This window comes from Engystomops pustulosus, chromosome 9 (assembly GCF_040894005.1).
Source record: "Engystomops pustulosus chromosome 9, aEngPut4.maternal, whole genome shotgun sequence".
Lineage (NCBI taxonomy): Eukaryota > Metazoa > Chordata > Amphibia > Anura > Leptodactylidae > Engystomops > Engystomops pustulosus.
This window is the reverse complement of record NC_092419.1, coordinates 63,986,023-64,006,730: the sequence shown is the minus strand read 5'-3', so window position 1 is coordinate 64,006,730 and position 20,708 is coordinate 63,986,023. Positions and strand designations below refer to the sequence as shown.

The window sequence follows — 20,708 nt, the reverse complement described above, 5'->3', positions numbered from 1 at the left end:
GGGATTCCCATCCAGTCTCCCATGCTGGTACTTGCCAAGCCTTAATCTGCATCGCTGCTGCGATCTGAAAAGAGCACACACATTCAGCTTAGAATGGCCGTTGACAGCAGTTGTTCAATTTGAACCTTCTTCTACTATCTCATAGAGAAACTAACACAATTTTCAGGTTCAAAAAGGTCACCAGAACTTGGGATTCCCAGCCAGTCTCCCATGCTGGTACTTGCCAAGCCTTAAGCTGCATCGCTGCTGCGATCTGACAAGAGCACGCACATTCAGCTTAGAATTGCCGTTGACAGCAGCTTTTCAATTTGAACCTTCTTTTACTATCTCATACAGAAACTAACACAATTTTCAGGTTCAAAAATGTCAACGGAACTTGGGATTCCCAGCCAGTCTCCCATGCTGGTACTTGCCAAGCCTTAAGCTGCATTGCTGCTGCGATCTGACGAGAGCAGGCACATTAAGCTTAGAATGGCCATTGACAGCAGCTGTTCAATTTGAACCTTCTTTTACTATCTCATAGAGAAACTAACACAATTTTCAGGTTCAAAAAGGTCAACAGAACTTGGGATTCCCAGCCAGTCTCCCATGCTGGTACTTGCCAAGCCTTAAGCTGCATTGCTGCTGCGATCTGACGAGAGCAGGCACATTCAGCTTAGAATGGCCGTTGACAGCAGCCGTTCAATTTGAACCTTCTTTTGCTATCTCATAGAGAAACGAACACAATTTTCAGGTTAAAAAAGGTCAACGGAACTTGGGATTCCCAGCCAGTCTCCCATGCTGGTACTTGCCAAGCCTTAAGCTGCATTGCTGCTGCGATCTGACGAGAGCAGGCACATTCAGCTTACAATGGCCATTGACAGCAGTTGTTCAATTTGAACCTTCTTTTACTATCTCATAGAGAAACTAACACAATTTTCAGGTTCAAAAAGGGCAACGGAACTTGGGATTCCCAGCCAGTCTCCCATGCTGGTACTTGCCAAGCCTTAAGCTGCATTGCTGCTGCGATCTGGCGAGAGCAGGCACATTCAGCTTAGAATGGCCATTGACAGCAGTTGTTCAATTTGAACCTTCTTCTACTATCTTATATAGAAACTAACACAATTTTCAGGTTCAAAAAGGTCACCAGAACTTGGGATTCCAAGCCAGTCTCCCATGCTGGTACTTGCCAAGCCTTAAGCTGCATTGCTGCTGCAATCTGACAAGAGCAGGCACATTCAGCTTAGAATGGCCGTTGACGGCAGCTGTTCAATTTGAACCTTCTTTTGCTATCTCATAGAGAAACTAACACAATTTTCAGGTTCAAAAAGGTCACCAGAACTTGGGATTCCAAGCCAGTCTCCCATGCTGGTACTTGCCAAGCCTTAAGCTGCATCGCTGCTGCGATCTGACAAGAGCACGCACATTCAGCTTAGAATGGCCGTTGACAGCAGCTGTTCAATTTGAACCTTCTTTTACTATCTCATAGAGAAACTAACACATTTTCAGGTTCAAAAAGGTCAACAGAACTTGGGATTCCCAGCCAGTCTCCCATGCTGGTACTTGCCAAGCCTTAAGCTGCATTGCTGCTGCGATCTGACGAGAGCAGGCACATTCAGCTTAGAATGGCTGTTGACAGCAGCTGTTCAATTTGAACCTTCTTTTACTATCTCATAGAGAAACTAACACAATTTTCAGGTTCAAAAAGGTTAACGGAACTTGGGATTCCCAGCCAGTCTCCCATGCTGGTACTTGCCAAGCCTTAAGCTGCATTGCTGCTGCGATCTGACAAGAGCAGGCACATGCAGCTTAGAATGGCCGTTGACAGCAGCATTTCAAATTGAACCTTCTTTTACTATCTCATAGAGAAACTAAAACAATTTTCAAGTTCAAAAAGGTCAACAGAACTTGGGAATCCCAGCCAGTCTCCCATGCTGGAACTTGCCAAGCCTTAAGCTGCATCGCTGCTGCGATCTGACAAGAGCACGCACATTCAGCTTAGAATGGCTGTTGACAGCAGCTGTTCAATTTGAACCTTCTTTTACTATCTCATAACTAACTAACACAATTTTCAGGTTCAAAAAGGTCAACAGAACTTGGGTTTCCCAGCCAGTCTCCCATGCTGGTACTTGCCAAGCCTTAAGCTGCATTGCTGCTGCGATCTGACGAGAGCAGGCACATTCAGCTTAGAATGGCCGTTGACAGCAGCTGTTCAATTTGAACCTTCTTTTGCTATCTCATAGAGAAACTAAACAATTTTCAGGTTCAAAAAGGTCAACGGAACTTGGGATTCCCAGCCAGTCTCCCATGCTGGTACTTGCCAAGCCTTAAGCTGCATTGCTGCTGCGATCTGACGAGAGCAGGCACATTCAGCTTAGAATGGCCATTGACAGCAGTTGTTCAATTTGAACCTTCTTCTACTGTCTCATATAGAAACTAACACAATTTTCAGGTTCAAAAAGGTCACCAGAACTTGGGATTCCAAGCCAGTCTCCCATGCTGGTACTTGCCAAGCCTTAAGCTGCATCGCTGCTGCGATCTGACAAGAGCACGCACATTCAGCTTAGAATGGCCGTTGACAGCAGCTGTTCAATTTGAAAGTTCTTTTACTATCTCATAGAGAAACTAACACAATTTTCAGGTTCAAAAAGGTCACCAGAACTTGGGATTCCCAGCCAGTCTCCCATGCTGGTACTTGCCAAGCCTTAAGCTGCATCGCTGCTGCGATCTGACAAGAGCACGCACATTCAGCTTAGAATGGCCGTTGACAGCAGCTGTTTAATTGGAACCATCTTTTACTATCTCATAGAGAAACTAACACATTTTCAGGTTCAAAAAGGTCAACAGAACTTGGGATTCCCAGCCAGTCTCCCATGCTGGTACTTGCCAAGCCTTAAGCTGCATTGCTGCTACGATCTGACGAGAGCAGGCACATTCAGCTTAGAATGGCCGTTGACAGCAGCTGTTCAATTTGAACCTTCTTTTACTATCTCATAGAGAAACTAACACAATTTTCAGGTTCAAAAAGGTCAACGGAACTTGGGATTCCCAGCCAGTCTCCCATGCTGGTACTTGCCAAGCCTTAAGCTGCATTGCTGCTGCGATCTGACGAGAGCAGGCACATTCAGCTTAGAATGGCCGTTGACAGCAGCTGTTCAATTTGAACCTTCTTTTACTATCTCATAGAGAAACTAACACATTTTCAGGTTCAAAAAGGTTAACGGAACTTGGAATTCCCAGCCAGTCTCCCATGCTGGTACTTGCCAAGCCTTAAGTTGCATTGCTGCTGCGATCTGACGAGAGCAGGAAAATTCAGCTTAGAATGGCCGTTGACAGCAGCTGTTCAATTTGAACCTTCTTTTACTATCTCATAGAGAAACTAACACAATTTTCAGGTTAAAAAAGGTCAACAGAACTTGGGATTCCCAGCCAGTCTCCCATGCTGGTACTTGCCAAGCCTTAAGCTGCATTGCTGCTGCGATCTGACGAGAGCAGGCACATTCAGCTTAGAATGGCCGTTGACAGCAGCTGTTCAATTTGAACCTTCTTTTGCTATCTCATAGAGAAACTAACACAATTTTCAGGTTCAAAAAGGTCAACAGAACTTGGGATTCCCAGCCAGTCTCCCATGCTGGTACTTGCCAAGCCTTAAGCTGCATTGCTGCTGCGATCTGACGAGAGCAGGCACATTCAGCTTAGAATTGCCGTTGACAGCAGCTGTTCAATTTGAACCTTCTTTTACTATCTCATAGAGAAACTAACACAATTTTCAGGTTCAAAAAGGTCAACAGAACTTGGGATTCCCAGCCAGTCTCCCATGCTGGTACTTTCCAAGCCTTAAGCTGCATGGCTGCTGCGAGCTGAAAAGAGCACACACATTCAGCTTAGAATGGCCGTTGACAGCAGTTGTTCAATTTGAACCTTCTTCCACTATCTCATAGAGAAACTAACACAATTTTCAGGTTCAAAAAGGTCACCAGTACTTGGGATTCCCAGCCAGTCTCCCATGCTGGAACTTGCCAAGCCTTAAGCTGCATCGCTGCTGCGATCTGACAAGAGCACGCACATTCAGCTTAGAATGGCCGTTGACAGCAGCTTTTCAATTTGAACTTTCTTTTACTATCTCATAGGGAAACTAACACAATTTTCAGGTTCAAAAAGGTCAACGGAACTTGGGATTCCCAGCCAGTCTCCCATGCTGGTACTTGCCAAGCCTTAAGCTGCATTGCTGCTGCGATCTGACGAGAGCAGGCACATTCAGCTTAGAATTGCCGTTGACAGCAGCTGTTCAATTTGAACCTTCTTTTACTATCTCATAGAGAAACTAACACAATTTTCAGGTTCAAAAAGGTCAACAGAACTTGGGATTCCCAGCCAGTCTCCCATGCTGGTACTTGCCAAGCCTTAAGCTGCATCGCTGCTGCGATCTGAAAAGAGCACACACATTCAGCTTAGAATGGCCGTTGACAGCAGTTGTTCAATTTGAACCTTATTCCACTATCTCATAGAGAAACTAACACAATTTTCAGGTTCAAAAAGGTCACCAGAACTTGGGATTCCCAGCCAGTCTCCCATGCTGGTACTTGCCAAGCCTTAAGCTGCATCGCTGCTGCGATCTGACAAGAGCACGCACATTCAGCTTAGAATGGCCGTTGACAGCAGCTTTTCAATTTGAACCTTCTTTTACTATCTCATAGGGAAACTAACACAATTTTCAGGTTCAAAAAGGTCAACGGAACTTGGGATTCCCAGCCAGTCTCCCATGCTGGTACTTGCCAAGCCTTAAGCTGCATTGCTGCTGCGATCTGACAAGAGCAGGCACATTCAGCTTAGAATGGCCGTTGAAAGCAGCTGTTCAATTTGAACCTTATTTTACTGTCTCATAGAGAAACTAACACAATTTTCAGGTTCAAAAAGGTCAACGGAACTTGGGATTCCCAGCCAGTCTCCCATGCTTGTACTTGCCAAGCCTTAAGATGCATTGCTGCTGCGATCTGACGAGAGCAGGCACATTCAGCTTAGAATGGCCGTTGACAGCAGCTGTTCAATTTGAACCTTCTTTTACTATCTCATAGAGAAACTAACACAATTTTCAGGTTCAAAAAGGTCAACAGAACTTGGGATTCCCAGCCAGTCTCCCATGCTGGTACTTGCCAAGCCTTAAGCTGCATTGCTGCTGTGATCTGACGAGAGCAGGCACATTCAGCTTAGAATGGCCGTTGACAGCAGCCGTTCAATTTGAACCTTCTTTTACTATCTCATAGAGAAAATAACTAAATTTTCAGGTTCAAAAAGGTCAACGGATCTTGGGATTCCTACCCAGTCTCCCATGCTGGTACTTGCCAAGCCTTAAGCTGCTGCGATCTGACGAGAGCAGGCACATTCAGCTTAGAATGGCCGTTGACAGCAGCTGTTCAATTTGAACCTTCTTTTACTATCTCATAGAGAAACTAACACAATTTTCAGGTTCAAAAAGGTCAACAGAACTTGGGATTCCCAGCCAGTCTCCCATGCTGGTACTTGGCAAGCCTTAAGCTGCATTGCTGCTGCGATCTGATGAGAGCAGGCACATTCAGCTTAGAATGGCCGTTGACAGCAGCTGTTCAATTTGAACCTTCTTTTACTATCTCATAGAGAAACTAACACATTTTCAGGTTCAAAAAGGTCAACGGAACTTGGAATTCCCAGCCAGTCTCCCATGCTGGTACTTGCCAAGCCTTAAGTTGCATTGCTGCTGCCATCTGACGAGAGCAGGCAAATTCAGCTTAGAATGGCCGTTGACAGCAGTTGTTCAATTTGAACCTTCTTTTACTATCTCATAGAGAAACTAACACAATTTTCAGGTTAAAAAAGGTCAACAGAACTTGGGATTCCCAGCCAGTCTCCCATGCTGGTACTTGCCAAGCCTTAAGCTGCATTGCTGCTGCGATCTGACGAGAGCAGGCACATTCAGCTTAGAATGGCCGTTGACAGCAGCTGTTCAATTTGAACCCGCTTTTGCTATCTCATAGAGAAACTAACACAATTTTCAGGTTCAAAAAGGTCAACGGAACTTGGGATTCCCAGCCAGTCTCCCATGCTAGTACTTGCCAAGCCTTAAGCTGCATTGCTGCTGCGATCTGACGAGAGCAGGCACATTCAGCTTAGAATGGCCATTGACAGCAGCTGTTCAATTTGAACCTTCTTTTACTATCTCATAGAGAACCTAACACAATTTTCAGGTTCAAAAAGGTCAACAGAACTTGGGATTCCCAGCCAGTCTCCCATGCTGGTACTTGCCAAGCCTTAAGCTGCATCGCTGCTGCGATCTGACAAGAGCAGGCACATTCAGCTTAGAATGGCCGTTGACAGCAGCTGTTCAATTTGAACCTTCTTCTACTATCTCATAGAGAAACTAACACAATTTTCAGGTTCAAAAAAGTCACCAGAACTTGGGATTCCCAGCCAGTCTCCCATGCTGGTACTTGCCAAGCCTTAAGCTGCATCGCTGCTGCGATCTGACAAGAGCACGCACATTCAGCTTAGAATGGCTGTTGACAGCAGCTGTTCAATTTGAACCTTCTTTTACTATCTCATAGAGAAACTAACACAATTTTCAGGTTCAAAAAGGTCAACAGAACTTGGGATTCCCAGCCAGTCTCCCATGCTGGTACTTGCCAAGCCTTAAGCTGCATTGCTGCTGTGATCTGACGAGAGCAGGCACATTCAGCTTAGAATGGCCGTTGACAGCAGCCGTTCAATTTGAACCTTCTTTTACTATCTCATAGAGAAAATAACTAAATTTTCAGGTTCAAAAAGGTCAACGGATCTTGGGATTCCTACCCAGTCTCCCATGCTGGTACTTGCCAAGCCTTAAGCTGCTGCGATCTGACGAGAGCAGGCACATTCAGCTTAGAATGGCCGTTGACAGCAGCTGTTCAATTTGAACCTTCTTTTACTATCTCATAGAGAAACTAACACAATTTTCAGGTTCAAAAAGGTCAACAGAACTTGGGATTCCCAGCCAGTCTCCCATGCTGGTACTTGGCAAGCCTTAAGCTGCATTGCTGCTGCGATCTGATGAGAGCAGGCACATTCAGCTTAGAATGGCCGTTGACAGCAGCTGTTCAATTTGAACCTTCTTTTACTATCTCATAGAGAAACTAACACATTTTCAGGTTCAAAAAGGTCAACGGAACTTGGAATTCCCAGCCAGTCTCCCATGCTGGTACTTGCCAAGCCTTAAGTTGCATTGCTGCTGCCATCTGACGAGAGCAGGCAAATTCAGCTTAGAATGGCCGTTGACAGCAGTTGTTCAATTTGAACCTTCTTTTACTATCTCATAGAGAAACTAACACAATTTTCAGGTTAAAAAAGGTCAACAGAACTTGGGATTCCCAGCCAGTCTCCCATGCTGGTACTTGCCAAGCCTTAAGCTGCATTGCTGCTGCGATCTGACGAGAGCAGGCACATTCAGCTTAGAATGGCCGTTGACAGCAGCTGTTCAATTTGAACCCGCTTTTGCTATCTCATAGAGAAACTAACACAATTTTCAGGTTCAAAAAGGTCAACGGAACTTGGGATTCCCAGCCAGTCTCCCATGCTAGTACTTGCCAAGCCTTAAGCTGCATTGCTGCTGCGATCTGACGAGAGCAGGCACATTCAGCTTAGAATGGCCATTGACAGCAGCTGTTCAATTTGAACCTTCTTTTACTATCTCATAGAGAACCTAACACAATTTTCAGGTTCAAAAAGGTCAACAGAACTTGGGATTCCCAGCCAGTCTCCCATGCTGGTACTTGCCAAGCCTTAAGCTGCATCGCTGCTGCGATCTGACAAGAGCAGGCACATTCAGCTTAGAATGGCCGTTGACAGCAGCTGTTCAATTTGAACCTTCTTCTACTATCTCATAGAGAAACTAACACAATTTTCAGGTTCAAAAAAGTCACCAGAACTTGGGATTCCCAGCCAGTCTCCCATGCTGGTACTTGCCAAGCCTTAAGCTGCATCGCTGCTGCGATCTGACAAGAGCACGCACATTCAGCTTAGAATGGCTGTTGACAGCAGCTGTTCAATTTGAACCTTCTTTTACTATCTCATAGAGAAACTAACACAATTTTCAGGTTCAAAAAGGTCAACAGAACTTGGGATTCCCAGCCAGTCTCCCATGCTGGTACTTGCCAAGCCTTAAGCTGCATTGCTGCTGCGATCTGACGAGAGCAGGCACATTCAGCTTAGAATGGCCGTTGACAGCAGCTGTTCAATTTGAACCTTCTTTTACTATCTCATAGAGAAACTAACACAATTTTAAGGTTCAAAAAGGTCAACGGAACTTGGGATTCCCAGCCAGTCTCCCATGCTGGTACTTGCCAAGCCTTAAGATGCATTGCTGCTGCGATCTGACGAGAGCAGGCACATTCAGCTTAGAATGGCCGTTGACAGCAGCTGTTCAATTTGAACCTTCTTTTACTATCTCATAGAGAAACTAACACAATTTTCAGGTTAAAAAAGGTCAGCAGAACTTGGGATTCCCAGCCAGTCTCCCATGCTGGTACTTGCCAAGCCTTAAGCTGCATTGCTGCTGCGATCTGACAAGAGCAGGCACATTCAGCTTAGAATGGCCGTTGACAGCAGCTGTTCAATTTGAACCCGCTTTTGCTATCTCATAGAGAAACTAACACAATTTTCAGGTTCAAAAAGGTCAACGGAACTTGGGATTCCCAGCCAGTCTCCCATGCTGGTACTTGCCAAGCCTTAAGCTGCATTGCTGCTGCGATCTGACGAGAGCAGGCACATTCAGCTTAGAATGGCCGTTGACAGCAGCTGTTCAATTTGAACCCGCTTTTGCTATCTCAAAGAGAAACTAACACAATTTTCAGGTTCAAAAAGGTCAACGGAACTTGGGATTCCCAGCCAGTCTCCCATGCTGGTACTTGCCAAGCCTTAAGCTGCATTGCTCCTGCGATCTGACGAGAGCAGGCACATTCAGCTTAGAATTGCCGTTGACAGCAGCTGTTCAATTTGAACCTTCTTTTACTATCTCATAGAGAAACTAACACAATTTTCAGGTTCAAAAAGGTCAACAGAACTTGGGATTCCCAGCCAGTCTCCCATGCTGGTACTTGCCAAGCCTTAAGCTGCATCGCTGCTGCGATCTGAAAAGAGCACACACATTCAGCTTAGAATGGCCGTTGACAGCAGTTGTTCAATTTGAACCTTCTTCCACTATCTCATAGAGAAACTAACACAATTTTCAGGTTCAAAAAGGTCACCAGAACTTGGGATTCCCAGCCAGTCTCCCATGCTGGTACTTGCCAAGCCTTAAGCTGCATCGCTGCTGCGATCTGACAAGAGCAGGCACATTCAGCTTAGAATGGCCGTTGACAGCAGCTGTTCAATTTGAACCTTCTTCTACTATCTCATAGAGAAACTAACACAATTTTCAGGTTCAAAAAAGTCACCAGACCTTAGGATTCCCAGCCAGTCTCCCATGCCAAGCCTTAAGATGCATTGCTGCTGCGATCTGACGAGAGCAGGCACATTCAGCTTAGAATGGCCGTTGACAGCAGCTGTTCAATTTGAACCTTCTTTTACTATCTCATAGAGAAACTAACACATTTTCAGGTTCAAAAAGGTCAACGGAACTTGGAATTCCCAGCCAGTCTCCCATGCTGGTACTTGCCAAGCCTTAAGTTGCATTGCTGCTGCGATCTGACGAGAGCAGGCAAATTCAGCTTAGAATGGCCGTTGACAGCAGCTGTTCAATTTGAACCTTCTTTTAGTATCTCATAGAGAAACTAACACAATTTTCAGGTTCAAAAAGGTCACCAGTACTTGGGATTCCCAGCCAGTCCCCCATGCTGGTACTTGCCAAGCCTTAAGCTGCATCGCTGCTGCGATCTGACAAGAGCATGCACATTCAGCTTAGAATGGCCATTGACAGCAGCTTTTCAATTTGAACCTTCTTTTACTATCTCATAGGGAAACTAACACAATTTTCAGGTTAAAAAAGGTCAACAGAACTTGGGATTCCCAGCCAGTCTCCCATGCTGGTACTTGCCAAGCCTTAAGCTGCATTGCTGCTGCGATCTGACGAGAGCAGGCACATTCAGCTTAGAATGGCCGTTGACAGCAGCTGTTCAATTGGAACCCGCTTTTGCTATCTCATAGAGAAACTAACACAATTTTCAGGTTCAAAAAGGTCAACGGAACTTGGGATTCCCAGCCAGTCTCCCATGCTGGTACTTGCCAAGCCTTAAGCTGCATTGCTGCTGCGATCTGACGAGAGCAGGCACATTCAGCTTAGAATGGCCGTTGACAGCAGCTGTTCAATTTGAACCCGCTTTTGCTATCTCAAAGAGAAACTAACACAATTTTCAGGTTCAAAAAGGTCAACGGAACTTGGGATTCCCAGCCAGTCTCCCATGCTGGTACTTGCCAAGCCTTAAGCTGCATTGCTGCTGCGATCTGACGAGAGCAGGCACATTCAGCTTAGAATTGCCGTTGACAGCAGCTGTTCAATTTGAACCTTCTTTTACTATCTCATAGAGAAACTAACACAATTTTCAGGTTCAAAAAGGTCAACAGAACTTGGGATTCCCAGCCAGTCTCCCATGCTGGTACTTGCCAAGCCTTAAGCTGCATCGCTGCTGCGATCTGAAAAGAGCACACACATTCAGCTTAGAATGGCCGTTGACAGCAGTTGTTCAATTTGAACCTTCTTCCACTATCTCATAGAGAAACTAACACAATTTTCAGGTTCAAAAAGGTCACCAGAACTTGGGATTCCCAGCCAGTCTCCCATGCTGGTACTTGCCAAGCCTTAAGCTGCATCGCTGCTGCGATCTGACAAGAGCACGCACATTCAGCTTAGAATGGCCGTTGACAGCAGCTTTTCAATTTGAACCTTCTTTTACTATCTCATAGGGAAACTAACACAATTTTCAGGTTCAAAAAGGTCAACGGAACTTGGGATTCCCAGCCAGTCTCCCATGCTGGTACTTGCCAAGCCTTAAGCTGCATTGCTGCTGCGATCTGACGAGAGCAGGCACATTCAGCTTAGAATGGCAATTGACAGCAGCTGTTCAATTTGAACCTTCTTTTACTATCTCATAGAGAACCTAACACAATTTTCAGGTTCAAAAAGGTCAACAGAACTTGGGATTCCCAGCCAGTCTCCCATGCTGGTACTTGCCAAGCCTTAAGCTGCATCGCTGCTGCGATCTGACAAGAGCAGGCACATTCAGCTTAGAATGGCCGTTGACAGCAGCTGTTCAATTTGAACCTTCTTCTACTATCTCATAGAGAAACTAACACAATTTTCAGGTTCAAAAAAGTCACCAGAACTTGGGATTCCCAGCCAGTCTCCCATGCTGGTACTTGCCAAGCCTTAAGCTGCATCGCTGCTGCGATCTGACAAGAGCACGCACATTCAGCTTAGAATGGCCGTTGACAGCAGCTGTTCAATTTGAACCTTCTTTTACTATCTCATAGAGAAACTAACACAATTTTCAGGTTCAAAAAGGTCAACAGAACTTGGGATTCCCAGCCAGTCTCCCATGCTGGTACTTGCCAAGCCTTAAGCTGCATTGCTGCTGCGATGTGACGAGAGCAGGCACATTCAGCTTAGAATGGCCGTTGACAGCAGCTGTTCAATTTGAACCTTCTTTTACTATCTCATAGAGAAACTAACACAATTTTCAGGTTCAAAAAGGTCAACGGAACTTGGGATTCCCAGCCAGTCTCCCATGCTGGTACTTGCCAAGCCTTAAGATGCATTGCTGCTGCGATCTGACGAGAGCAGGCACATTCAGCTTAGAATGGCCGTTGACAGCAGCTGTTCAATTTGAACCTTCTTTTACTATCTCATAGAGAAACTAACACATTTTCAGGTTCAAAAAGGTCAACGGAACTTGGAATTCCCAGCCAGTCTCCCATGCTGGTACTTGCCAAGCCTTAAGCTGCATTGCTGCTGCGATCTGACGAGAGCAGGCACATTCAGCTTAGAATGGCCGTTGACAGCAGCTGTTCAATTTGAACCCGCTTTTTCTATCTCATAGAGAAACTAACACAATTTTCAGGTTCAAAAAGGTCAACGGAACTTGGGATTCCCAGCCAGTCTCCCATGCTGGTACTTGCCAAGCCTTAAGCTGCATTGCTGCTGCGATCTGACGAGAGCAGGCACATTCAGCTTAGAATTGCCGTTGACAGAAGCTGTTCAATTTGAACCTTCTTTTACTATCTCATAGAGAAACTAACACAATTTTCAGGTTCAAAAAGGTCAACAGAACTTGGGATTCCCAGCCAGTCTCCCATGCTGGTACTTGCCAAGCCTTAAGCTGCATCGCTGCTGCGATCTGAAAAGAGCACACACATTCAGCTTAGAATGGCCGTTGACAGCAGTTGTTCAATTTGAACCTTCTTCCACTATCTCATAGAGAATCTAACACAATTTTCAGGTTCAAAAAGGTCACCAGAACTTGGGATTCCCAGCCAGTCTCCCATGCTGGTACTTGCCAAGCCTTAAGCTGCATCGCTGCTGCGATCTGACAAGAGCACGCACATTCAGCTTAGAATGGCCGTTGACAGCAGCTTTTCAATTTGAACCTTCTTTTACTATCTCATAGGGAAACTAACACAATTTTCAGGTTCAAAAAGGTCAACAGAACTTGGGATTCCCAGCCAGTCTCCCATGCTGGTACTTGCCAAGCCTTAAGCTGCATCGCTGCTGCGATCTGACAAGAGCACGCACATTCAGCTTAGAATGGCCGTTGACAGCAGCTGTTCAATTTGAACCTTCTTTTACTATCTCATAGAGAAACTAACACAATTTTCAGGTTCAAAAAGGTCAACGGAACTTGGGATTCCCAGCCAGTCTCCCATGCTGGTACTTGCCAAGCCTTAAGCTGCATTGCTGCTGCGATCTGACGAGTGCAGGCACATTCAGCTTAGAATGGCCGTTGACAGCAGCTGTTCAATTGGAACCCGCTTTTGCTATCTCATAGAGAAACTAACACAATTTTCAGGTTCAAAAAGGTCAACGGAACTTGGGATTCCCAGCCAGTCTCCCATGCTGGTACTTGCCAAGCCTTAAGCTGCATTGCTGCTGCGATCTGACGAGAGCAGGCACATTCAGCTTAGAATGGCCGTTGACAGCAGCTGTTCAATTTGAACCCGCTTTTGCTATCTCAAAGAGAAACTAACACAATTTTCAGGTTCAAAAAGGTCAACGGAACTTGGGATTCCAAGCCAGTCTCCCATGCTGGTACTTGCCAAGCCTTAAGCTGCATTGCTGCTGCGATCTGACGAGAGCAGGCACATTCAGCTTAGAATTGCCGTTGACAGCAGCTGTTCAATTTGAACCTTCTTTTACTATCTCATAGAGAAACTAACACAATTTTCAGGTTCAAAAAGGTCAACAGAACTTGGGATTCCCAGCCAGTCTCCCATGCTGGTACTTGCCAAGCCTTAAGCTGCATCGCTGCTGCGATCTGAAAAGAGCACACACATTCAGCTTAGAATGGCCGTTGACAGCAGTTGTTCAATTTGAACCTTCTTCCACTATCTCATAGAGAAACTAACACAATTTTCAGGTTCAAAAAGGTCACCAGAACTTGGGATTCCCAGCCAGTCTCCCATGCTGGTACTTGCCAAGCCTTAAGCTGCATCGCTGCTGCGATCTGACAAGAGCACGCACATTCAGCTTAGAATGGCCGTTGACAGCAGCTTTTCAATTTGAACCTTCTTTTACTATCTCATAGGGAAACTAACACAATTTTCAGGTTCAAAAAGGTCAATGGAACTTGGGATTCCCAGCCAGTCTCCCATGCTGGTACTTGCCAAGCCTTAAGCTGCATTGCTGCTGCGATCTGACGAGAGCAGGCACATTCAGCTTAGAATTGCCATTGACAGCAGCTGTTCAATTTGAACCTTCTTTTACTATCTCATAGAGAACCTAACACAATTTTCAGGTTCAAAAAGGTCAACAGAACTTGGGATTCCCAGCCAGTCTCCCATGCTGGTACTTGCCAAGCCTTAAGCTGCATCGCTGCTGCGATCTGACAAGAGCAGGCACATTCAGCTTAGAATGGCCGTTGACAGCAGCTGTTCAATTTGAACCTTCTTCTACTATCTCATAGAGAAACTAACACAATTTTCAGGTTCAAAAAAGTCACCAGAACTTGGGATTCCCAGCCAGTCTCCCATGCTGGTACTTGCCAAGCCTTAAGCTGCATCGCTGCTGCGATCTGACAAGAGCACGCACATTCAGCTTAGAATGGCCGTTGACAGCAGCTGTTCAATTTGAACCTTCTTTTACTATCTCATAGAGAAACTAACACAATTTTCAGGTTCAAAAAGGTCAACAGAACTTGGGATTCCCAGCCAGTCTCCCATGCTGGTACTTGCCAAGCCTTAAGCTGCATTGCTGCTGCGATGTGACGAGAGCAGGCACATTCAGCTTAGAATGGCCGTTGACAGCAGCTGTTCAATTTGAACCTTCTTTTACTATCTCATAGAGAAACTAACACAATTTTCAGGTTCAAAAAGGTCAACGGAACTTGGGATTCCCAGCCAGTCTCCCATGCTGGTACTTGCCAAGCCTTAAGATGCATTGCTGCTGTGATCTGACGAGAGCAGGCACATTCAGCTTAGAATGGCCGTTGACAGCAGCTGTTCAATTTGAACCTTCTTTTACTATCTCATAGAGAAACTAACACATTTTCAGGTTCAAAAAGGTCAACGGAACTTGGAATTCCCAGCCAGTCTCCCATGCTGGTACTTGCCAAGCCTTAAGCTGCATTGCTGCTGCGATCTGACGAGAGCAGGCACATTCAGCTTAGAATGGCCGTTGACAGCAGCTGTTCAATTTGAACCCGCTTTTGCTATCTCATAGAGAAACTAACACAATTTTCAGGTTCAAAAAGGTCAACGGAACTTGGGATTCCCAGCCAGTCTCCCATGCTGGTACTTGCCAAGCCTTAAGCTGCATTGCTGCTGCGATCTGACGAGAGCAGGCACATTCAGCTTAGAATGGCCGTTGACAGAAGCTGTTCAATTTGAACCTTCTTTTACTATCTCATAGAGAAACTAACACAATTTTCAGGTTCAAAAAGGTCAACAGAACTTGGGATTCCCAGCCAGTCTCCCATGCTGGTACTTGCCAAGCCTTAAGATGCATCGCTGCTGCGATCTGAAAAGAGCACACACATTCAGCTTAGAATGGCCGTTGACAGCAGTTGTTCAATTTGAACCTTCTTCCACTATCTCATAGAGAATCTAACACAATTTTCAGGTTCAAAAAGGGCACCAGAACTTGGGATTCCCAGCCAGTCTCCCATGCTGGTACTTGCCAAGCCTTAAGCTGCATCGCTGCTGCGATCTGACAAGAGCACGCACATTCAGCTTAGAATGGCCGTTGACAGCAGCTTTTCAATTTGAACCTTCTTTTACTATCTCATAGGGAAACTAACACAATTTTCAGGTTCAAAAAGGTCAACAGAACTTGGGATTCCCAGCCAGTCTCCCATGCTGGTACTTGCCAAGCCTTAAGCTGCATCGCTGCTGCGATCTGACAAGAGCACGCACATTCAGCTTAGAATGGCCGTTGACAGCAGCTTTTCAATTTGAACCTTCTTTTACTATCTCATAGGGAAACTAACACAATTTTCAGGTTCAAAAAGGTCAACAAAACTTGGGATTCCCAGCCAGTCTCCCATGCTGGTACTTGCCAAGCCTTAAGCTGCATCGCTGCTGCGATCTGACAAGAGCACGCACATTCAGCTTAGAATGGCCGTTGACAGCAGCTGTTCAATTTGAACCTTCTTTTACTATCTCATAGAGAAACTAACACAATTTTCAGGTTCAAAAAGGTCAACGGAACTTGGGATTCCCAGCCAGTCTCCCATGCTGGTACTTGCCAAGCCTTAAGCTGCATTGCTGCTGCGATCTGACGAGTGCAGGCACATTCAGCTTAGAATGGCCATTGACAGCAGCATTTCAAATTGAACGTTCTTTTACTATCTCATAGAGAAACTAAAACAATTTTCAAGTTCAAAAAGGTCAACAGAACTTGGGATTCCCAGCCAGTCTCCCATGCTGGTACTTGCCAAGCCTTAAGCTGCATCGCTGCTGCGATCTGACAAGAGCACGCACATTCAGCTTAGAATAGCCGTTGACAGCAGCTGTTCAATTTGAACCTTCTTTTACTATCTCATAGAGAAACTAACACAATTTTCAGGTTCAAAAAGGTCAATGGAACTTGGGATTCCCAGCCAGTCTCCCATGCTGGTACTTGCCAAGCCTTAAGCTGCATTGCTGCTGCGATCTGACGAGAGCAGGCACATTCAGCTTAGAATGGCCATTGACAGCAGTTGTTCAATTTGAACCTTCTTCTACTATCTCATATAGAAACTAACACAATTTTCAGGTTCAAAAAGGTCACCAGAACTTGGGATTCCAAGCCAGTCTCCCATGCTGGTACTTGCCAAGACTTAAGCTGCATCGCTGCTGCGATCTGACAAGAGCACGCACATTCAGCTTAGAATGGCCGTTGACAGCAGCTGTTCAATTTGAAAGTTCTTTTACTATCTCATAGAGAAACTAACACAATTTTCAGGTTCAAAAAGGGCAACGGAACTTGGGATTCCCAGCCAGTCTCCCATGCTGGTACTTGCCAAGCCTTAAGCTGCATTGCTGCTGCAATCTGACGAGAGCAGGCACATTCAGCTTAGAATTGCCGTTGACAGCAGCTGTTCAATTTGAACCTTCTTTTACTATCTCATAGAGAAACTAACACAATTTTCAGGTTCAAAAAGGTCAACAGAACTTGGGATTCCCAGCTAGTCTCCCATGCTGGTACTTGCCAAGCCTTAAGCTGCATCGCTGCTGCGATCTGAAAAGAGCACACACATTCAGCTTAGAATGGCCGTTGACAGCAGTTGTTCAATTTGAACCTTCTTCTACTATCTCATAGAGAAACTAACACAATTTTCAGGTTCAAAAAGGTCACCAGAACTTGGGATTCCCAGCCAGTCTCCCATGCTGGTACTTGCCAAGCCTTAAGCTGCATCACTGCTGCGATCTGACAAGAGCACGCACATTCAGCTTAGAATGGCCATTGACAGCAGCTTTTCAATTTGAACCTTCTTTTACTATCTCATACAGAAACTAACACAATTTTCAGGTTCAAAAACGTCAATGGAACTTGGGATTCCCAGCCAGTCTCCCATGCTGGTACTTGCCAAGCCTTAAGCTGCATTGCTGCTGCGATCTGACGAGAGCAGGCACATTCAGCTTAGAATGGCCATTGACAGCAGCTGTTCAATTTGAACCTTCTTTTACTATCTCATAGAGAAACTAACACATTTTCAGGTTCAAAAAGGTCAACGGAACTTGGAATTCCCAGCCAGTCTCCCATGCTGGTACTTGCCAAGCCTTAAGCTGCATTGCTGCTGCGATCTGACGAGAGCAGGCAAATTCAGCTTAGAATGGCCGTTGACAGCAGCTGTTCAATTTGAACCTTCTTTTAGTATCTCATAGAGAAACTAACACAATTTTCAGGTTCAAAAAGGTCAACAGAACTAGGGATTCCCAGCCAGTCTCCCATGCTGGTACTTGCCAAGCCTTAAGCTGCATTGCTGCTGTGATCTGACAAGAGCACGCACATTCAGCTTAGAATGGCCGTTGACAGCAGCCGTTCAATTTGAACCTTCTTTTACTATCTCATAGAGAAAATAACTAAATTTTCAGGTTCAAAAAGGTCAACGGATCTTGGGATTCCTACCCAGTCTCCCATGCTGGTACTTGCCAAGCCTTAAGCTGCTGCGATCTGACGAGAGCAGGCACATTCAGCTTAGAATGGCCGTTGACAGCAGCTGTTCAATTTGAACCTTCTTTTACTATCTCATAGAGAAACTAACACAATTTTCAGGTTCAAAAAGGTCAACGGAACTTGGGATTCCCAGCCAGTCTCCCATGCTGGTACTTGCCAAGCCTTAAGATGCATTGCTGCTGCGATCTGACGAGAGCAGGCACATTCAGCTTAGAATGGCCGTTGACAGCAGCTGTTCAATTTGAACCTTCTTTTACTATCTCATAGAGAAACTAACACATTTTCAGGTTCAAAAAGGTCAACGGAACTTGGAATTCCCAGCCAGTCTCCCATGCTGGTACTTGCCAAGCCTTAAGTTGCATTGCTGCTGCAATCTGACGAGAGCAGGCAAATTCAGCTTAGAATGGCCGTTGACAGCAGCTGTTCAATTTGAACCCGCTTTTGCTATCTCTTAGAGAAACTAACACAATTTTCAGGTTCAAAAAGGTCAACAGAACTTGGGATTCCCAGCCAGTCTCCCATGCTGGTACTTGCCAAGCCTTAAGCTGCATTGCTGCTGCGATCTGACGAGAGCAGGCATATTCAGCTTAGAATGGCCGTTGACAGCAGCTGTTCAATTTGAACCCGCTTTTGCTATCTCATAGAGAAACTAACACAATTTTCAGGTTCAAAAAGGTCAACGGAACTTGGGATTCCCAGCCAGTCTCCCATGCTGGTACTTGCCAAGCCTTAAGCTGCATTGCTGCTGCAATCTGACGAGAGCAGGCACATTCAGCTTAGAATGGCCGTTGACAGCAGCTGTTCAATTTGAACCCGCTTTTGCTATCTCATAGAGAAACTAACACAATTTTCAGGTTCAAAAAGGTCAACGGAACTTGGGATTCCCAGCCAGTCTCCCATGCTGGTACTTGCCAAGCCTTAAGCTGCATTGCTGCTGCGATCTGACGAGAGCAGGCACATTCAGCTTAGAATTGCCGTTGACAGAAGCTGTTCAATTTGAACCTTCTTTTACTATCTCATAGAGAATCTAACACAATTTTCAGGTTCAAAAAGGTCACCAGAACTTGGGATTCCCAGCCAGTCTCCCATGCTGGTACTTGCCAAGCCTTAAGCTGCATCGCTGCTGCGATCTGACAAGAGCACGCACATTCAGCTTAGAATGGCCGTTGACAGCAGCTGTTCAATTTGAACCTTCTTTTACTATCTCATAGAGAAACTAACACAATTTTCAGGTTCAAAAAGGTCAACGGAACTTGGGATTCCCAGCCAGTCTCCCATGCTGGTACTTGCCAAGCCTTAAGCTGCATTGCTGCTGCGATCTGACGAGTGCAGGCACATTCAGCTTAGAATGGCCGTTGACAGCAGCATTTCAAATTGAACCTTCTTTTACTATCTCATAGAGAAACTAACACAATTTTCAGGTTCAAAAAGGTCAATGGAACTTGGGATTCCCAGCCAGTCTCCCATGCTGGTACTTGCCAAGCCTTAAGCTGCATTGCTGCTGCGATCTGACGAGAGCAGGCACATTCAGCTTAGAATGGCCATTGACAGCAGTTGTTCAATTTGAACCTTCTTCTACTATCTCATATAGAAACTAACACAATTTTCAGGTTCAAAAAGGTCAACAGAACTTGGGATTCCCAGCCAGTCTCCCATGCTGGTACTTGCCAAGCCTTAAGCTGCATCGCTGCTGCGATCTGACAAGAGCACGCACATTCAGCTTAGAATAGCCGTTGACAGCAGCTGTTCAATTTGAACCTTCTTTTACTATCTCATAGAGAAACTAACACAATTTTCAGGTTCAAAAAGGTCAATGGAACTTGGGATTCCCAGCCAGTCTCCCATGCTGGTACTTGCCAAGCCTTAAGCTGCATTGCTGCTGCGATCTGACGAGAGCAGGCACATTCAGCTTAGAATGGCCATTGACAGCAGTTGTTCAATTTGAACCTTCTTCTACTATCTCATATAGAAACTAACACAATTTTCAGGTTCAAAAAGGTCACCAGAACTTGGGATTCCAAGCCAGTCTCCAATGCTGGTACTTGCCAAGCCTTAAGCTGCATCGCTGCTGCGATCTGACAAGAGCAGGCACATTCAGCTTAGAATTGCCGTTGACAGCAGCTGTTCAATTTGAACCTTCTTTTACTATCTCATAGAGAAACTAACACAATTTTCAGGTTCAAAAAGGTCAACAGAACTTGGGATTCCCAGCCAGTCTCCCATGCTGGTACTTGCCAAGTCTTAAGCTGCATCGCTGCTGCGATCTGAAAAGAGCACACACATTCAGCTTAGAATGGCCGTTGACAGCAGTTGTTCAATTTGAACCTTCTTCTACTATCTCATAGAGAAACTAACACAATTTTCAGGTTCAAAAAGGTCACCAGAACTTGGGATTCCCAGCCAGTCTCCCATGCTGGTACTTGCCAAGCCTTAAGCTGCATCACTGCTGCGATCTGACAAGAGCACGCACATTCAGCTTAGAATGGCCGTTGACAGCAGCTTTTCAATTTGAACCTTCTTTTACTATCTCATACAGAAACTAACACAATTTTCAGGTTCAAAAACGTCAATGGAACTTGGGATTCCCAGCCAGTCTCCCATGCTGGTACTTGCCAAGCCTTAAGCTGCATTGCTGCTGCGATCTGACGAGAGCAGGCACATTCAGCTTAGAATGGCCATTGACAGCAGCTGTTCAATTTGAACCTTCTTTTACTATCTCATAGAGAAACTAACACATTTTCAGGTTCAAAAAGGTCAACGGAACTTGGAATTCCCAGCCAGTCTCCCATGCTGGTACTTGCCAAGCCTTAAGCTGCATTGCTGCTGCGATCTGACGAGAGCAGGCACATTCAGCTTAGAATGGCCGTTGACAGCAGCTGTTCAATTTGAACCTTCTTTTAGTATCTCATAGAGAAACTAA

At 45.4% G+C, this 20,708-nt stretch overlaps 67 pseudogenes; all 67 read right to left on the bottom strand.

Moving 5' to 3' along the window:
* Positions 1 to 364: 364 nt before the first annotated feature.
* LOC140091359 (5S ribosomal RNA) lies at positions 365 to 483 on the bottom strand (annotated as a pseudogene).
* Positions 484 to 553: 70 nt separating this feature from the next.
* LOC140079323 (5S ribosomal RNA) lies at positions 554 to 672 on the bottom strand (annotated as a pseudogene).
* Positions 673 to 742: 70 nt separating this feature from the next.
* LOC140095284 (5S ribosomal RNA) lies at positions 743 to 861 on the bottom strand (annotated as a pseudogene).
* Positions 862 to 931: 70 nt separating this feature from the next.
* LOC140096797 (5S ribosomal RNA) lies at positions 932 to 1,050 on the bottom strand (annotated as a pseudogene).
* A 447-nt stretch (positions 1,051 to 1,497) lies between these two features.
* LOC140081774 (5S ribosomal RNA) lies at positions 1,498 to 1,616 on the bottom strand (annotated as a pseudogene).
* A 70-nt stretch (positions 1,617 to 1,686) lies between these two features.
* On the bottom strand, positions 1,687 to 1,805 carry LOC140098443 (5S ribosomal RNA; annotated as a pseudogene).
* Positions 1,806 to 2,063: 258 nt separating this feature from the next.
* On the bottom strand, positions 2,064 to 2,182 carry LOC140081971 (5S ribosomal RNA; annotated as a pseudogene).
* Positions 2,183 to 2,251: 69 nt separating this feature from the next.
* Positions 2,252 to 2,370, bottom strand: LOC140082744 (5S ribosomal RNA; annotated as a pseudogene).
* A 447-nt stretch (positions 2,371 to 2,817) lies between these two features.
* Positions 2,818 to 2,936, bottom strand: LOC140089213 (5S ribosomal RNA; annotated as a pseudogene).
* Positions 2,937 to 3,006: 70 nt separating this feature from the next.
* LOC140093189 (5S ribosomal RNA) lies at positions 3,007 to 3,125 on the bottom strand (annotated as a pseudogene).
* Positions 3,126 to 3,383: 258 nt separating this feature from the next.
* On the bottom strand, positions 3,384 to 3,502 carry LOC140079322 (5S ribosomal RNA; annotated as a pseudogene).
* Positions 3,503 to 3,572: 70 nt separating this feature from the next.
* LOC140085455 (5S ribosomal RNA) lies at positions 3,573 to 3,691 on the bottom strand (annotated as a pseudogene).
* A 448-nt stretch (positions 3,692 to 4,139) lies between these two features.
* Positions 4,140 to 4,258, bottom strand: LOC140083811 (5S ribosomal RNA; annotated as a pseudogene).
* A 448-nt stretch (positions 4,259 to 4,706) lies between these two features.
* Positions 4,707 to 4,825, bottom strand: LOC140095001 (5S ribosomal RNA; annotated as a pseudogene).
* Positions 4,826 to 4,895: 70 nt separating this feature from the next.
* Positions 4,896 to 5,014, bottom strand: LOC140095610 (5S ribosomal RNA; annotated as a pseudogene).
* A 70-nt stretch (positions 5,015 to 5,084) lies between these two features.
* On the bottom strand, positions 5,085 to 5,203 carry LOC140090488 (5S ribosomal RNA; annotated as a pseudogene).
* A 251-nt stretch (positions 5,204 to 5,454) lies between these two features.
* LOC140086524 (5S ribosomal RNA) lies at positions 5,455 to 5,573 on the bottom strand (annotated as a pseudogene).
* A 258-nt stretch (positions 5,574 to 5,831) lies between these two features.
* On the bottom strand, positions 5,832 to 5,950 carry LOC140079321 (5S ribosomal RNA; annotated as a pseudogene).
* A 70-nt stretch (positions 5,951 to 6,020) lies between these two features.
* On the bottom strand, positions 6,021 to 6,139 carry LOC140081640 (5S ribosomal RNA; annotated as a pseudogene).
* A 70-nt stretch (positions 6,140 to 6,209) lies between these two features.
* On the bottom strand, positions 6,210 to 6,328 carry LOC140089818 (5S ribosomal RNA; annotated as a pseudogene).
* Positions 6,329 to 6,587: 259 nt separating this feature from the next.
* Positions 6,588 to 6,706, bottom strand: LOC140090487 (5S ribosomal RNA; annotated as a pseudogene).
* A 251-nt stretch (positions 6,707 to 6,957) lies between these two features.
* Positions 6,958 to 7,076, bottom strand: LOC140086522 (5S ribosomal RNA; annotated as a pseudogene).
* A 258-nt stretch (positions 7,077 to 7,334) lies between these two features.
* Positions 7,335 to 7,453, bottom strand: LOC140079320 (5S ribosomal RNA; annotated as a pseudogene).
* Positions 7,454 to 7,523: 70 nt separating this feature from the next.
* LOC140081653 (5S ribosomal RNA) lies at positions 7,524 to 7,642 on the bottom strand (annotated as a pseudogene).
* A 70-nt stretch (positions 7,643 to 7,712) lies between these two features.
* On the bottom strand, positions 7,713 to 7,831 carry LOC140089816 (5S ribosomal RNA; annotated as a pseudogene).
* Positions 7,832 to 8,090: 259 nt separating this feature from the next.
* Positions 8,091 to 8,209, bottom strand: LOC140079319 (5S ribosomal RNA; annotated as a pseudogene).
* A 70-nt stretch (positions 8,210 to 8,279) lies between these two features.
* Positions 8,280 to 8,398, bottom strand: LOC140088145 (5S ribosomal RNA; annotated as a pseudogene).
* Positions 8,399 to 8,468: 70 nt separating this feature from the next.
* LOC140098072 (5S ribosomal RNA) lies at positions 8,469 to 8,587 on the bottom strand (annotated as a pseudogene).
* Positions 8,588 to 8,657: 70 nt separating this feature from the next.
* Positions 8,658 to 8,776, bottom strand: LOC140093176 (5S ribosomal RNA; annotated as a pseudogene).
* A 70-nt stretch (positions 8,777 to 8,846) lies between these two features.
* On the bottom strand, positions 8,847 to 8,965 carry LOC140086618 (5S ribosomal RNA; annotated as a pseudogene).
* A 259-nt stretch (positions 8,966 to 9,224) lies between these two features.
* On the bottom strand, positions 9,225 to 9,343 carry LOC140098699 (5S ribosomal RNA; annotated as a pseudogene).
* A 248-nt stretch (positions 9,344 to 9,591) lies between these two features.
* Positions 9,592 to 9,710, bottom strand: LOC140093517 (5S ribosomal RNA; annotated as a pseudogene).
* A 259-nt stretch (positions 9,711 to 9,969) lies between these two features.
* Positions 9,970 to 10,088, bottom strand: LOC140079317 (5S ribosomal RNA; annotated as a pseudogene).
* Positions 10,089 to 10,158: 70 nt separating this feature from the next.
* Positions 10,159 to 10,277, bottom strand: LOC140093164 (5S ribosomal RNA; annotated as a pseudogene).
* A 70-nt stretch (positions 10,278 to 10,347) lies between these two features.
* On the bottom strand, positions 10,348 to 10,466 carry LOC140083933 (5S ribosomal RNA; annotated as a pseudogene).
* A 448-nt stretch (positions 10,467 to 10,914) lies between these two features.
* Positions 10,915 to 11,033, bottom strand: LOC140095327 (5S ribosomal RNA; annotated as a pseudogene).
* A 70-nt stretch (positions 11,034 to 11,103) lies between these two features.
* Positions 11,104 to 11,222, bottom strand: LOC140089815 (5S ribosomal RNA; annotated as a pseudogene).
* A 259-nt stretch (positions 11,223 to 11,481) lies between these two features.
* On the bottom strand, positions 11,482 to 11,600 carry LOC140098382 (5S ribosomal RNA; annotated as a pseudogene).
* Positions 11,601 to 11,670: 70 nt separating this feature from the next.
* LOC140088144 (5S ribosomal RNA) lies at positions 11,671 to 11,789 on the bottom strand (annotated as a pseudogene).
* Positions 11,790 to 11,858: 69 nt separating this feature from the next.
* On the bottom strand, positions 11,859 to 11,977 carry LOC140083247 (5S ribosomal RNA; annotated as a pseudogene).
* A 70-nt stretch (positions 11,978 to 12,047) lies between these two features.
* Positions 12,048 to 12,166, bottom strand: LOC140083810 (5S ribosomal RNA; annotated as a pseudogene).
* A 448-nt stretch (positions 12,167 to 12,614) lies between these two features.
* On the bottom strand, positions 12,615 to 12,733 carry LOC140097176 (5S ribosomal RNA; annotated as a pseudogene).
* A 70-nt stretch (positions 12,734 to 12,803) lies between these two features.
* LOC140085601 (5S ribosomal RNA) lies at positions 12,804 to 12,922 on the bottom strand (annotated as a pseudogene).
* A 70-nt stretch (positions 12,923 to 12,992) lies between these two features.
* On the bottom strand, positions 12,993 to 13,111 carry LOC140093152 (5S ribosomal RNA; annotated as a pseudogene).
* Positions 13,112 to 13,181: 70 nt separating this feature from the next.
* LOC140091865 (5S ribosomal RNA) lies at positions 13,182 to 13,300 on the bottom strand (annotated as a pseudogene).
* Positions 13,301 to 13,748: 448 nt separating this feature from the next.
* On the bottom strand, positions 13,749 to 13,867 carry LOC140088436 (5S ribosomal RNA; annotated as a pseudogene).
* A 70-nt stretch (positions 13,868 to 13,937) lies between these two features.
* On the bottom strand, positions 13,938 to 14,056 carry LOC140089814 (5S ribosomal RNA; annotated as a pseudogene).
* A 259-nt stretch (positions 14,057 to 14,315) lies between these two features.
* Positions 14,316 to 14,434, bottom strand: LOC140098381 (5S ribosomal RNA; annotated as a pseudogene).
* Positions 14,435 to 14,504: 70 nt separating this feature from the next.
* On the bottom strand, positions 14,505 to 14,623 carry LOC140096576 (5S ribosomal RNA; annotated as a pseudogene).
* Positions 14,624 to 14,692: 69 nt separating this feature from the next.
* On the bottom strand, positions 14,693 to 14,811 carry LOC140083234 (5S ribosomal RNA; annotated as a pseudogene).
* Positions 14,812 to 14,881: 70 nt separating this feature from the next.
* Positions 14,882 to 15,000, bottom strand: LOC140093140 (5S ribosomal RNA; annotated as a pseudogene).
* A 448-nt stretch (positions 15,001 to 15,448) lies between these two features.
* LOC140097175 (5S ribosomal RNA) lies at positions 15,449 to 15,567 on the bottom strand (annotated as a pseudogene).
* A 259-nt stretch (positions 15,568 to 15,826) lies between these two features.
* LOC140090395 (5S ribosomal RNA) lies at positions 15,827 to 15,945 on the bottom strand (annotated as a pseudogene).
* A 259-nt stretch (positions 15,946 to 16,204) lies between these two features.
* LOC140082998 (5S ribosomal RNA) lies at positions 16,205 to 16,323 on the bottom strand (annotated as a pseudogene).
* A 259-nt stretch (positions 16,324 to 16,582) lies between these two features.
* Positions 16,583 to 16,701, bottom strand: LOC140097683 (5S ribosomal RNA; annotated as a pseudogene).
* Positions 16,702 to 17,149: 448 nt separating this feature from the next.
* On the bottom strand, positions 17,150 to 17,268 carry LOC140087503 (5S ribosomal RNA; annotated as a pseudogene).
* A 69-nt stretch (positions 17,269 to 17,337) lies between these two features.
* LOC140083444 (5S ribosomal RNA) lies at positions 17,338 to 17,456 on the bottom strand (annotated as a pseudogene).
* Positions 17,457 to 17,896: 440 nt separating this feature from the next.
* Positions 17,897 to 18,015, bottom strand: LOC140088143 (5S ribosomal RNA; annotated as a pseudogene).
* A 69-nt stretch (positions 18,016 to 18,084) lies between these two features.
* Positions 18,085 to 18,203, bottom strand: LOC140098763 (5S ribosomal RNA; annotated as a pseudogene).
* Positions 18,204 to 18,273: 70 nt separating this feature from the next.
* On the bottom strand, positions 18,274 to 18,392 carry LOC140082246 (5S ribosomal RNA; annotated as a pseudogene).
* Positions 18,393 to 18,462: 70 nt separating this feature from the next.
* Positions 18,463 to 18,581, bottom strand: LOC140086848 (5S ribosomal RNA; annotated as a pseudogene).
* Positions 18,582 to 18,651: 70 nt separating this feature from the next.
* Positions 18,652 to 18,770, bottom strand: LOC140083808 (5S ribosomal RNA; annotated as a pseudogene).
* Positions 18,771 to 19,029: 259 nt separating this feature from the next.
* LOC140085598 (5S ribosomal RNA) lies at positions 19,030 to 19,148 on the bottom strand (annotated as a pseudogene).
* A 70-nt stretch (positions 19,149 to 19,218) lies between these two features.
* LOC140082990 (5S ribosomal RNA) lies at positions 19,219 to 19,337 on the bottom strand (annotated as a pseudogene).
* Positions 19,338 to 19,596: 259 nt separating this feature from the next.
* LOC140082997 (5S ribosomal RNA) lies at positions 19,597 to 19,715 on the bottom strand (annotated as a pseudogene).
* Positions 19,716 to 20,352: 637 nt separating this feature from the next.
* Positions 20,353 to 20,471, bottom strand: LOC140087502 (5S ribosomal RNA; annotated as a pseudogene).
* Positions 20,472 to 20,540: 69 nt separating this feature from the next.
* On the bottom strand, positions 20,541 to 20,659 carry LOC140083223 (5S ribosomal RNA; annotated as a pseudogene).
* Positions 20,660 to 20,708: the final 49 nt, after the last annotated feature.